Consider the following 13,415-nt stretch of genomic DNA (forward strand, 5'->3'; position numbering starts at 1 on the left):
TGTAATCGCTTTTATTTTCGCCATTGAATGACGTGCTGCTTTTATTCTTCATAAACATCGATGTTAATTAAGAAACCTGTGTCCCCCAATTTTTAAAAATCAGGAGGGTGTATGACAGCATTTGGTCGGCTAGGATCAGTTTCATCGAGTTTCCAGAGTGACTGCTCTATTTTTGTGCACACGGAACCCCGTTGGACCATTATTTCCGCCCACGCAACCAGGGACCATTTTTTTTCGGGACCCGAGAATGCCCCACGGGGTACAAGGTTCTAGAGATTCCCTCCAAATCCACACGAAGTGGACTTGAGAAGAAAATTAATGTCAGCCGTCAAACGTACACGTGTCACAAAATAAGCTATTTTTGTGTACACGGAACCCCGTTGGACCATTGTTTCCGCCCACGAAACCAGGGACTATTTTTTTCGGGACCCGAGAACGCCCCACGGGGTACAAGGTTCTACAGTTTCCCGCCAAATCCACACGAAGTGGACATGAGAAGAAAATTAATGTCAGCCGTCAAACGTACACGTGTCACAAAATAAGCTATTTTTGTGTACACGGAACCCCGTTGGACCATTGTTTCCGCCCACGAAACCAGGGACTATTTTTTTCGGGACCCGAGAACGCCCCACGGGGTACAAGGTTCTAAAGTTTCCCGCCAAATCCACACGAAGTGGACATGAGAAGAAAATTAATGTCAGCCGCCAAACGTACACGTGTCACAAAATAAGCTATTTTTGTGTACATGGAACCCCGTTCGACCATTATTTCCGCCCACGAAACCAGGGACTATTTTTTTCGGGATCCGAGAACGCCCCACGGGGTACAAGGTTCTAGAGTTTCCCGCCAAATCCACACGAAGTGGACATGAGAAGAAAATTAATGTCAGCCGTCAAACGTACACGTGTCACAAAATAAGCAATTTTTGTGTACACGGAACCCCGTTGGACCATTGTTTCCGCCACGCAACCAGGGACCATTTTTTACGGGACCCGAGAACGCCCCACGGGGTACAAGGTTCTAGAGATTCCAACCACGTCCACACGAAGTGGACATGAGAAGAAAATTAATGTCAGCCGTCAAACGTACACGTGTCACAAAATAAGCTATTTTTGTGTACACGGAACCCCGTTGGACCATTGTTTCCGCCACGCAACCAGGGACCATTTTTTTCGGGACCCGAGAACGCCCCACGGGGTGCAAGGTTCTAGAGTTTCCCGCCAAATGCACACGAAGTGGACAGGAGACGAAAATTAATGTCAGTCGTCAAACGTACACGTGTCACAAAATAAGCTATTTTTGTGTACACGGAACCCCGTTGGACCATTGTTTCCGCCACGCAACCAGGGACCATTTTTTTCGGGACCTGAGAACGCCCCACGGGGTGCAAGGTTCTAGAGTTTCCCGCCAAATGCACACGAAGTGGACATGAGAAGAAAATTAATGTCAGCCGTCAAATGTACACGTGTCACAAAATAAGCTATTTTTGTGTACATGGAACCCCGTTGGACCATTGTTTCCGCCACGCAACCAGGGACCATTTTTTTCGGGACCCGAGAACGCCCCACGGGGTGCAAGGTTCTAGAGTTTCCCGCCAAATGCACACGAAGTGGACATGAGAAGAAAATTAATGTCAGCCGTCAAACGTACACGTGTCACAAAATAAAGCTATTTTTGTGTACACGGAACCCCGTTGGACCATTGTTTCCGCCACGCAACCAGGGACCATTTTTTTCGGGACCCGAGAACGCCCCACGGGGTACAAGGTTCTAGAGTTTCCCGCCAAATCCACACGAAGTGTACATGAGAAGAAAATTAATGTCAGCCGTCAAACGGCACACGTGTCACAAAATAAGCTATTTTTGTGTACACGGAACCTCGTTGGACCATTGTTTCCGCCACGCAACCAGGGACCATTTTTTTCGGGACCCGAGAACGCCCCACGGGGTACAAGGTTCTAGAGTTTCCCGCCAAATCCACACGAAGTGGACATGAGAAGAAAATTAATGTCAGCCGTCAAACGTAAACGTGTCACAAAATAAGCTATTTTTGTGTACACGGAACCCCGTTGGACCATTGTTTCCGCCCACGAAACCATGGACTATTTTTTTCGGGACCCGAGAACGCCCCACGGGGTACAAGGTTCTAGAGTTTCCCGCCAAATCCACACGAAGTGGACATGAGAAGAAAATTAATGTCAGCCGTCAAACGTAAACGTGTCACAAAATAAGCTATTTTTGTGTACACGGAACCCCGTTGGACCATTGTTTCCGCCCACGAAACCAGCGACTATTTTTTTCGAGACCCGAGAACGCCCCACGGGGTACAAGGTTCTAGAGTTTCCAGCCAAGTCCACACCAAGTGGACATGAGAAGAAAATTAATGTCAGCCGTCAAACGTACACCTGTCACAAAATAAGCTATTTTTGTGTACACGGAACCCCGCTGGACCATTATTTCCGCCCACGAAACCAGGGACTATTTTTTTCGGGACCCGAGAACGCCCCACGGGGTACAAGGTTCTAGAGTTTCCCGCCAAATCCACACGAAGTGTACATGAGAAGAAAATTAATGTCAGCCGTCAAACGCACACGTGTCACAAAATAAGCTATTTTTGTGTACACGGAACCCCGTTGGACCATTGTTTCCGCCCACGAAACCAGGGACTATTTTTTTCGGGACCCGAGAACGCCCCACGGGGTACAAGGTTCTAGAGTTTCCCGCCAAATCCACACGAAGTGGACATGAGAAGAAAATTAATGTCAGCCGTCAAACGTACACGTGTCACAAAATAAGCTATTTTTGTGTACACGGAACCTCGTTGGACCATTGTTTCCGCCACGCAACCAGGGACCATTTTTTTCGGGACCCGAGAACGCCCCACGGGGTACAAGGTTCTAGAGTTTCCCGCCAAATCCGCACGAAGTGGACATGAGAAGAAAATTAATGTCAGCCGTCAAATGTACACGTGTCACAAAATAAGCTATTTTTGTGTACACGGAACCCCGTTCGACCATATTTCCGCCCACGAAACCAGGGACTATTTTTTTCGGGACCCGAGAACGCCCGACGGGGTACAAGGTTCTAGAGTTTCCCGCCAAATCCACACGAAGTGGACATGAGAAGAAAATTAATGTCAGCCGTCAAACGTACACGTGTCACAAAATAAGCTATTTTTGTGTACACGGAACCCCGTTCGACCATATTTCCGCCCACGAAACCAGGGACTATTTTTTTCGGGACCCGAGAACGCCCCACGGGGTACAAGGTTCTAGAGTTTTCCGCCAAATCCACGCGAAGTGGACATGAGAAGAAAATTAATGTCAGCCGTCAAACGTAAACGTGTCACAAAATAAGCTATTTTTGTGTACACGGAACCCCGTTGGACCATTGTTTCCGCCACGCAACCAGGGACCATTTTTTTCGGGACCCGAGAACGCCCCACGGGGTACAAGGTTCTAGAGTTTTCCGCCAAATCCACGCGAAGTGGACATGAGAAGAAAATTAATGTCAGCCGTCAAACGTAAACGTGTCACAAAATAAGCTATTTTTGAGTACACGGAACCCCGTTGGACCATTGTTTCCGCCACGCAACCAGGGACCATTTTTTTCGGGACCCGAGAACGCCCCACGGGGTACAAGGTTCTAGAGTTTTCCGCCAAATCCACGCGAAGTGGACATGAGAAGAAAATTAATGTCAGCCGTCAAACGTACACGTGTCACAAAATAAGCTATTTTTGTGTACACGGAACCCCGTTGGACCATTGTTTCCGCCACGCAACCAGGGACCATTTTTTTCGGGACCCGAGAACGCCCCACGGGGTACAAGGTTCTAGAGTTTCCCGCCAAATCCACACGAAGTGGACATGAGAAGAAAATTAATGTCAGCCGTCAAACGTACACGTGCCACAAAATAAGCTATTTTTGTGTACACGGAACCCCGTTGGACCATTGTTTCCGCCACGCAACCAGGGACCATTTTTTTCGGGACCCGAGAACGCCCCACGGGGTACAAGGTTCTAGACTTTCCCGCCAAATCCACGCGAAGTGGACATGAGAAGAAAATTATTGTCAGCCGTCAAACGTACACGTGTCACAAAATAAGCTATTTTTGTGTACACGGAACCCCGTTGGACCATTGTTTCCGCCCACGAAACCAGCGACTATTTTTTTCGGGACCCGAGAACGCCCCACGGGGTACAAGGCTCTAGAGTTTCCCGCCAAATCCACACGAAGTGGACATGAGAAGAAAATTAATGTCAGCCGTCAAACGTAAACGTGTCACAAAATAAGCTATTTTTGACTACACGGAACCCCGTTGGACCATTGTTTCCGCCCACGAAACCAGGGACTATTTTTTTCGGGACCCGAGAACGCCCCACGGGGTACAAGGCTCTAGAGTTTCCCGCCAAATCCACGCGAAGTGGACATGAGAAGAAAATTAATGTCAGCCGTCAAACGTACACGTGCCACAAAATAAGCTATTTTTGTGTACACTGAGCCCCGTTGGACCATTGTTTCCGCCACGCAACCAGGGACCATTTTTTTCGGGACCCGAGAACGCCCCACGGGGTACAAGGTTCTAGAGTTTCCCGCCAAATCCACACGAAGTGTACATGAGAAGAAAATTAATGTCAGCCGTCAAACGGCACACGTGTCACAAAATAAGCTATTTTTGTGTACACGGAACCTCGTTGGACCATTGTTTCCGCCACGCAACCAGGGACCATTTTTTTCGGGACCCGAGAACGCCCCACGGGGTACAAGGTTCTAGAGTTTCCAGCCAAGTCCACACGAAGTGGACATGAGAAGAAAATTAATGTCAGCCGTCAAACGGCACACGTGTCACAAAATAAGCTATTTTTGTGTACACGGAACCTCGTTGGACCATTGTTTCCGCCCACGAAACCAGGGACTATTTTTTTCGGGACCCGAGAACGCCCCACGGGGTACAAGGCTCTAGAGTTTCCCGCCAAATCCACGCGAAGTGGACATGAGAAGAAAATTAATGTCAGCCGTCAAACGTACACGTGCCACAAAATAAGCTATTTTTGTGTACACTGAGCCCCGTTGGACCATTGTTTCCGCCACGCAACCAGGGACCATTTTTTTCGGGACCCGAGAACGCCCCACGGGGTACAAGGTTCTAGAGTTTCCCGCCAAATCCACACGAAGTGTACATGAGAAGAAAATTAATGTCAGCCGTCAAACGGCACACGTGTCACAAAATAAGCTATTTTTGTGTACACGGAACCTCGTTGGACCATTGTTTCCGCCACGCAACCAGGGACCATTTTTTTCGGGACCCGAGAACGCCCCACGGGGTACAAGGTTCTAGAGTTTCCAGCCAAGTCCACACGAAGTGGACATGAGAAGAAAATTAATGTCAGCCGTCAAACGTACACCTGTCACAAAATAAGCTATTTTTGTGTACACGGAACCCCGCTGGACCATTATTTCCGCCCACGAAACCAGGGACTATTTTTTTCGGGACCCGAGAACGCCCCACGGGGTACAAGGTTCTAGAGTTTCCCGCCAAATCCACACGAAGTGTACATGAGAAGAAAATTAATGTCAGCCGTCAAACGCACACGTGTCACAAAATAAGCTATTTTTGTGTACACGGAACCCCGTTGGACCATTGTTTCCGCCCACGAAACCAGGGACTATTTTTTTCGGGACCCGAGAACGCCCCACGGGGTACAAGGTTCTAGAGTTTCCCGCCAAGTCCACACGAAGTGGACATGAGAAGAAAATTAATGTCAGCCGTCAAACGTACACGTGTCACAAAATAAGCTATTTTTGTGTACACGGAACCTCGTTGGACCATTGTTTCCGCCACGCAACCAGGGACCATTTTTTTCGGGACCCGAGAACGCCCCACGGGGTACAAGGTTCTAGAGTTTCCCGCCAAATCCGCACGAAGTGGACATGAGAAGAAAATTAATGTCAGCCGTCAAATGTACACGTGTCACAAAATAAGCTATTTTTGTGTACACGGAACCCCGTTCGACCATATTTCCGCCCACGAAACCAGGGACTATTTTTTTCGGGACCCGAGAACGCCCCACGGGGTACAAGGTTCTAGAGTTTCCCGCCAAATCCACACGAAGTGGACATGAGAAGAAAATTAATGTCAGCCGTCAAACGTACACGTGTCACAAAATAAGCTATTTTTGTGTACACGGAACCCCGTTCGACCATATTTCCGCCCACGAAACCAGGGACTATTTTTTTCGGGACCCGAGAACGCCCCACGGGGTACAAGGTTCTAGAGTTTTCCGCCAAATCCACGCGAAGTGGACATGAGAAGAAAATTAATGTCAGCCGTCAAACGTAAACGTGTCACAAAATAAGCTATTTTTGTGTACACGGAACCCCGTTGGACCATTGTTTCCGCCACGCAACCAGGGACCATTTTTTTCGGGACCCGAGAACGCCCCACGGGGTACAAGGTTCTAGAGTTTTCCGCCAAATCCACGCGAAGTGGACATGAGAAGAAAATTAATGTCAGCCGTCAAACGTAAACGTGTCACAAAATAAGCTATTTTTGAGTACACGGAACCCCGTTGGACCATTGTTTCCGCCCACGAAACCAGGGACTATTTTTTTCGGGACCCGAGAACGCCCCACGGGGTACAAGGTTCTAAAGTTTCCCGCCAAATCCACATGAAGTGGACATGAGAAGAAAATTAATGTCAGCCGTCAAACGTACACGTGTCACAAAATAAGCTATTTTTGTGTACACGGAACCCCGTTGGACCATTGTTTCCGCCACGCAACCAGGGACCATTTTTTTCGGGACCCGAGAACGCCCCACGGGGTACAAGGTTCTAGAGTTTCCCGCCAAATCCACACGAAGTGGACATGAGAAGAAAATTAATGTCAGCCGTCAAACGTACACGTGCCACAAAATAAGCTATTTTTGTGTACACGGAACCCCGTTGGACCATTGTTTCCGCCACGCAACCAGGGACCATTTTTTTCGGGACCCGAGAACGCCCCACGGGGTACAAGGTTCTAGACTTTCCCGCCAAATCCACGCGAAGTGGACATGAGAAGAAAATTATTGTCAGCCGTCAAACGTACACGTGTCACAAAATAAGCTATTTTTGTGTACACGGAACCCCGTTGGACCATTGTTTCCGCCCACGAAACCAGCGACTATTTTTTTCGGGACCCGAGAACGCCCCACGGGGTACAAGGCTCTAGAGTTTCCCGCCAAATCCACACGAAGTGGACATGAGAAGAAAATTAATGTCAGCCGTCAAACGTAAACGTGTCACAAAATAAGCTATTTTTGACTACACGGAACCCCATTGGACCATTGTTTCCGCCCACGAAACCAGGGACTATTTTTTTCGGGACCCGAGAACGCCCCACGGGGTACAAGGCTCTAGAGTTTCCCGCCAAATCCACGCGAAGTGGACATGAGAAGAAAATTAATGTCAGCCGTCAAACGTACACGTGCCACAAAATAAGCTATTTTTGTGTACACGGAACCCCGTTGGACCATTGTTTCCGCCCACGAAACCAGGGACTATTTTTTTCGGGACCCGAGAACGCCCCACGGGGTACAAGGTTCTAAAGTTTCCCGCCAAATGAGAAGAAAATTAATGTCAGCCGTCAAACGTACACGTGTCACAAAATAAGCTATTTTTGTGTACACGGAACCCCGTTGGACCATTGTTTCCGCCCACGAAACCAGCGACTATTTTTTTCGGGACCCGAGAACGCCCCACGGGGTACAAGGTTCTAGAGTTTCCCGCCAAATACAAGAGTATTAATACCGAAACTACCGCAGTGTGTCGCTAAGAGAGCAGTCGTCCACCCCTCTGAGGCAATGAACTGGCCGCATTTCGCCTGTTCCCGCTTTCCGCTAGGGTGTCGTGCAGAGGTGAAAGTACACAGCTCGCGTGTTCCGTAAACTTTTGTCCTGACCTGTACGTGCCGAAATATGCCCGAGTATTTACCGCGGCACGATATGCAAGGGCAAAACACCCCCGGGAACCTGTGTCGCGAATTTACGTTTCACGAATCACTCCTCAAAGCAGCTTTGTTCAAAACCGCAAAAATATTTTCCACGCGAAAAAAAAAAAAGAAAAGAAGTCTATAGTAATAATATATGTACAAGTTCCTCGGCCTGATATTTGCCGGAGCGCGTTTTGCCGTCACGCGCCTAACGTATTGGTGTGCACGAGTTCTACGGTTGTGCATTAGAGTGCCACAGTATTTTTATGAAAGTTCCACGTTATGTTCCTTATTTTGTGATCGAGGTATCGTATATCATATTTTATGACCGAGTCAAAAACGGAACATAAACAAGGTCCCATGACTTGAAGATGACTTTTCGTGTGATGTGGAGCCAGGACACGACAGCGATATCGACACGAGCGAACTATTGCTGGTGGTTTAAAAAAAAAATTAACATTGTGACAACCTTGCGCGAACCTAGTAGAGCAATGTGGCCAGACGTGTGGCAGACCGCGCAAACTATGACGGCGCACTTCTCAAAACTTAGAAATCAACTTTATGATACTTCACAAGTAGAAGCAACACTTTGAGAGAACACAGTGTGGATACATGGTTTTCAATGACATAAGTGCATTAGAGTCCCCAATACTACAGGCTGAGAAAACTTGAGTGATGGGCGACAAACAAAAACAAACACGACATGGTTGTGTCACCCATCGCGGAGGCTTGCTCAAGCTGAGGTTACTCCAACAGCTAGTCTGCATCTGCGTCATATTATGTATAGGTCCTGAAGACACGTGATTTATTCCGTTGTTTGGTCTGGCAACCCAGGAGTGTCCGAAGGGGGATTCAGGAGGAATGAAATCGATACTTTGCAGATGCGGACATATAAAGAAGGAATAAGGAACGATTGATTGATTGATCGAATGGTGAAGGCAAAAATGTAGATGCTAGTCCCAAAGTAGTTGAGATTTGCTAGTCCAGAATTATTCGGGACTCGTTTATCAGTAAAATAAATTTGTCTTTTAAACTTTATTTTCTGCGAGTTTATTGGCACGTCGTAGATACAGACCATCGACTTTGGAAAATTTACTTTTAAAGTTCGATTTGTGAGATCCATTTTTCAATTCAGTCTATCTTTACATTGGTTACTTCAGCGTCGTCCCATTGTTCCGATTATGGGTTCTGTATCAAGGGCGACTTCCGTATCGCTTTACGAAGGAACCTGTGACGTCAGCAGACATTGATTTTGTTCTCTATCTTGGCAGGGAGGCGCAAGACTCCCATTTTGAACAGATCAGAAGACGAAATAACATTCTGAATGACAGAAGGACAGAACTTACCTTATTCGATGTTATAGAAGTGTACAAGCGTCGCAGTTCCCTTGGGTGCCCTTGGTTGGATGAGAGAGTGTCGTCGAATGGCTCAACGAATACCTGCTATGCCAAAGTAAATAAATAAATAAATAAATAAATGTCGAGGGAATGTGAGCGTGACCAAGGTCACAGGGACCAACTATGCTATGTGATGTGCTCAATGTAACATCGCCACCATGGAGCCTATAGTAGTATTAGAGTCTTACATACCTTTGTTGGACATCACGTGATGTTTTTCCAAGTACCCCGCGGATCACGTGTCAGTCTTTGGACCCTGCACTGATGGTTTCCTGGTTCGTCGTCATGGGTTTTCCAAGGTCAGACCAATGTCCCTCCTGTAACGTGCCACGTGACTTACAAACTGCTCTGATGATCTGCCATCGTTAGAGATGACACGTGACGTCACAAGCGTGGCGGAAAGCGTGTTGTCTTAAATTCCATATAAGGCCATCTCCATGCTTTGTAATTACATACTTCCCTTGACGTTCCAAGGTGTATGTGGTAGAAAGCATGCTACGAAACGATGATTGGTGGACGGTCGAGGTTTCCTTTATTATAAGGGATACTACCAAAACTAACATAGTGGTTAGCATGATGGCTTCGCCACGCCGAGACCGGGAGGTGACACGGGTTCGAATCCTGTCACCGGCTGTGCTTTCCGAGGTCTTCCGTGGGTTTTCCGAAGACTCAGACGAATGTTCCCCACAGTTCCCCCTGAAGTCGGCCCAGGACGCACATTAACCCTCCTGTCCCCAACTCCTCCCCGCTGTCCTCTCTCCATTTGTTCACGTCTGTACGTCACTCACAGCCACAGTTGCTTCGCGGCGCTCACACGGAATTCAAATAACACTATATATGAAAGAGATAATAACAGTTGCGCTAAGTATTCGGGCAATAAAAGACGTTTATAAGGTCATGCCCAAAAACTGTGAAAGATAAACATAAACTGTCCATAATCTTTTAAATGCCCCCTCCCATGTCTAATATTATTGAGCTTTAATTCCTCCTAAAACAACCGCTCATAGCCATCTCGTTGATAGACACACCCTTCATGGAGGACATTACGTTTATATTTTTCACGAATGACCGTTAGAATTGTAATGTCATACACTTGACAAACTGCACAAATATAAAAATGTGTATTATAACACGCATTAATTAAGCTAGAAGGGAAAATGATTATATATTACGATATCTTATCCCGTATGTGAGCAAGACTTACACACACTCACTGCACGGTGACTAAGGAAAAGACAAGGTTCGAGAGGGTACTTCACGTGATGCCTTCATGGGTTCGTATCGTCTTATCAGTTGTTTTTGCACCTGCAGACCACCCAAGGTGACCTTTCCTAGCGAGGACATCATTAAACTTACACTTTATATAACGAACTATGACAAACAGACGACAACAATTGTTCAGAAAGACACCACCATACACGAGAAGGGATGGCAAGTGAGATTGTTCCCCACTGCGGATGCAACAGATCGTGTTGAGATGATAAGGGGGATACTGATGAGCGAACTACGCAGATATTTAGGGAGTGTAACATTAATGACGAACATTCGAATTAACCGTAACACACCCGCCAAAAAAGGGGGAAAAGGCAGACGGCACAAATAGGTGCGAATTCTGAGCGACCATCGGTGAGAGTGGCGCTTTATATTAATCCAAGGAGAAACAAGGGCACGCTTCGGTGATCCTTGTGAAATTTAGTTAGCCAGACGCAGGGTACGTACAATTTACAATCACTGTGAGAACAGCAAAAAGAAATCGGGACTACACAGTGACACGCTACAACGCAGCATAAATAATAGTGAAAGATATACGCATTGGGGATCTCACCTTACTCTTGAGTTTCACTGATGTTCACGTGAAGAGATGGAGCTCCATCGATCACCTGGCGGGGTCTGGAGGGACGCTTATGGGAAACCTGCTTATGTGGAAGGCAGATAAGGCGTTATCTTTCACCGCGCCTTTGTTTGTCATGCGTGTAAGTGTCACCTCCTGGTGTGGGAATGTGGGTTTAGAGTAAGACCGAAGGAATAGAGTTACACCACTACACTGCAAGCAGTATTTAAATGATAAATCGTGGCTTGAGTAGTAAAATAGTATGGAATAGTAGCATAGCATGGTTTGGTACATGATGCCTTTTAAGCAAATATAGTATAGAATGTGGTGAACTCACATTCATAGTCTATGCCTTGATTGATAGAGCAGAGATGACGTCATCGGGTATCATTGCTTTGGAGCGAGTATCTTAGTAAATGAAAGTGGTATAATGCGGAGAAAATTTAATAGAGGAGAGGATATTGTTGGCACTTTCCACCAGAGTGAGGGCGAGATTCAACACAATCCATTTTAAACTCTGCATTAAAGAGTGTACGTAATCTCTTTGATACAATCCCTGCTATCTTCCAAGACATTATGCACCTCTGTTCTATCCTTTCTGAACTACAGAAGGCAAACAGCTTTGCAGGTCCTCTGGGGTTATAGGGAAGATTGGAGTGAATCGATGTGCTCGATTTGGCCGATAAAATCTCGAGACCATGTTCGCATAAGGCATCAGTCCGAAATAGACGGTAATGCGAAGGAGATTATAAATTTTAAAGTTAACGCTTCCCACACGTAGGTTATTCCTCTGTAGAATGCTCCAAAGGAGAACGTCCGAAATGCTGACTCCATATTTGCCTTGTCTCTGTATTATTTACGACGGAAATGTTCCTGAAATGAGGATGAAGTGATGGTATTCGACATAAATATGTTTGTAGAGTGGGTATTATAATAGAACTGCGTTAAAACCTTCTGGGTATTTGCTTCTCCCTGCCGATGTCTACTTTAAGAGTGGAATTATACCAAAACCAGCTCCCGTGGCATAGTGGTTAGGATGATCACTTTGCTACGCCGAGACTGGGACTTGACACGGGTTCGAATCTTGTCACCGGCTCTGCTGTCTGATGTTTTCCCTGTGTTTTACCAAGACTTAACAGAAGAATGTCCCCCACAGATCTCCTTGAAGTTGGCCCGGGATGCACATTAACCCACCTGTCCCCAACTCCTTCCTGCTGTCCTCTCTCCATTTGTTCACGTCTGTACGTCACTCATAGCCACAGTTGCCTCGCGGCGCTCACACGGAATTCAAATAAACACATATAAAAAAGATTATAACAATTGCGCTAAATCTTCCGGCAACAAAAGACGTTCATAAGGTCATCCCCCTAAACTGCAAAAGATCTCCTAAACTGTCCGTAATCTTTTAAGTGCCCCCCTTTCATGTCTGTAATATTCTTGAGCTTGAATTCCACCGCTCATAACAACCGCTTTAAAAACAACCGCTCGTAGACACAACCTTCACGTGGACATTACGTTTATATTCATGAATGACCGTTACAATTGTAATATCTTATACGTAACAAAACTGCACAAATATAAAAATGTGTATCATAATTTGCATTAATTAAGCTAGAAGGGAAAAATATTATATATTACAAAGTCTTATACCCTATGTGAGCAACACTTACACACATTCACTGCACGGTGACTAAGAGAGATAAGGTTCGAAAGGATACTTCACGTGATGCCTTCATGGGTTCTCATCGTCTTACCAGTTGTTTTTGTACCTGCGGACCACCTAAGGTGACTTTTCCTAGCGAGGACATCATTAAACTTACACTTTATTTAACGAACTATGAGAAAAAGCCGACAGCAATTGTTCAGAAAGGCACCACCAGACACGAGAAGGAATGGCAAGTGAGATTGTTCCCCACTGCGGATGCTACACATCGCGTGAGACGATAACAGGGCAATGATGGGCGAACTACGCAGATATTTAGGGATAGTAACATTAATAAGGAACATTCGAAATAACCGTAACACGCCCACCGAAAAAGGAAAAAAATGTCAGACGGCACAAATAGGTGGGAATTCTGAGCGACCATCGGTGAGAGTGGCGATTTATATTAATCCGAGGAGAAGCAAGGGCACGCTCCGCGGTGATCCCTGGGGGTTTTAAGTAATCACCTTCCGGACGCAGCATACGTTATTTACTGTGACGATACAGATTAATAC

The 13,415-nt window shown here is 46.4% G+C and overlaps 1 protein-coding gene across 3 annotated transcripts in view; it reads right to left on the reverse strand.

Moving 5' to 3' along the window:
• Positions 1–12,136, reverse strand: part of LOC135374622 (uncharacterized) — a 28,213-nt gene extending 16,077 nt beyond the window's left edge. Inside the window, exons 1-4 of one of the 3 annotated variants that reach the window (XR_010417033.1) lie at positions 11,193–12,111; positions 9,560–9,684; positions 9,317–9,412; positions 7,495–9,198 (exon numbers count right to left, since the gene is read on the reverse strand). The gene's annotated coding sequence lies outside the window, so the exon portion shown is untranslated. Of the gene's footprint in view, positions 1–7,494; positions 9,199–9,316; positions 9,413–9,559; positions 9,685–11,192 lie in introns of those variants that run through there. The other 2 variants (XM_064607582.1, XM_064607581.1) reach the window with 2 other exon arrangements.
• Positions 12,137–13,415: the final 1,279 nt, after the last annotated feature.

Source organism: Ornithodoros turicata, unplaced genomic scaffold (assembly GCF_037126465.1).
Source record: "Ornithodoros turicata isolate Travis unplaced genomic scaffold, ASM3712646v1 Chromosome86, whole genome shotgun sequence".
Lineage (NCBI taxonomy): Eukaryota > Metazoa > Arthropoda > Arachnida > Ixodida > Argasidae > Ornithodoros > Ornithodoros turicata.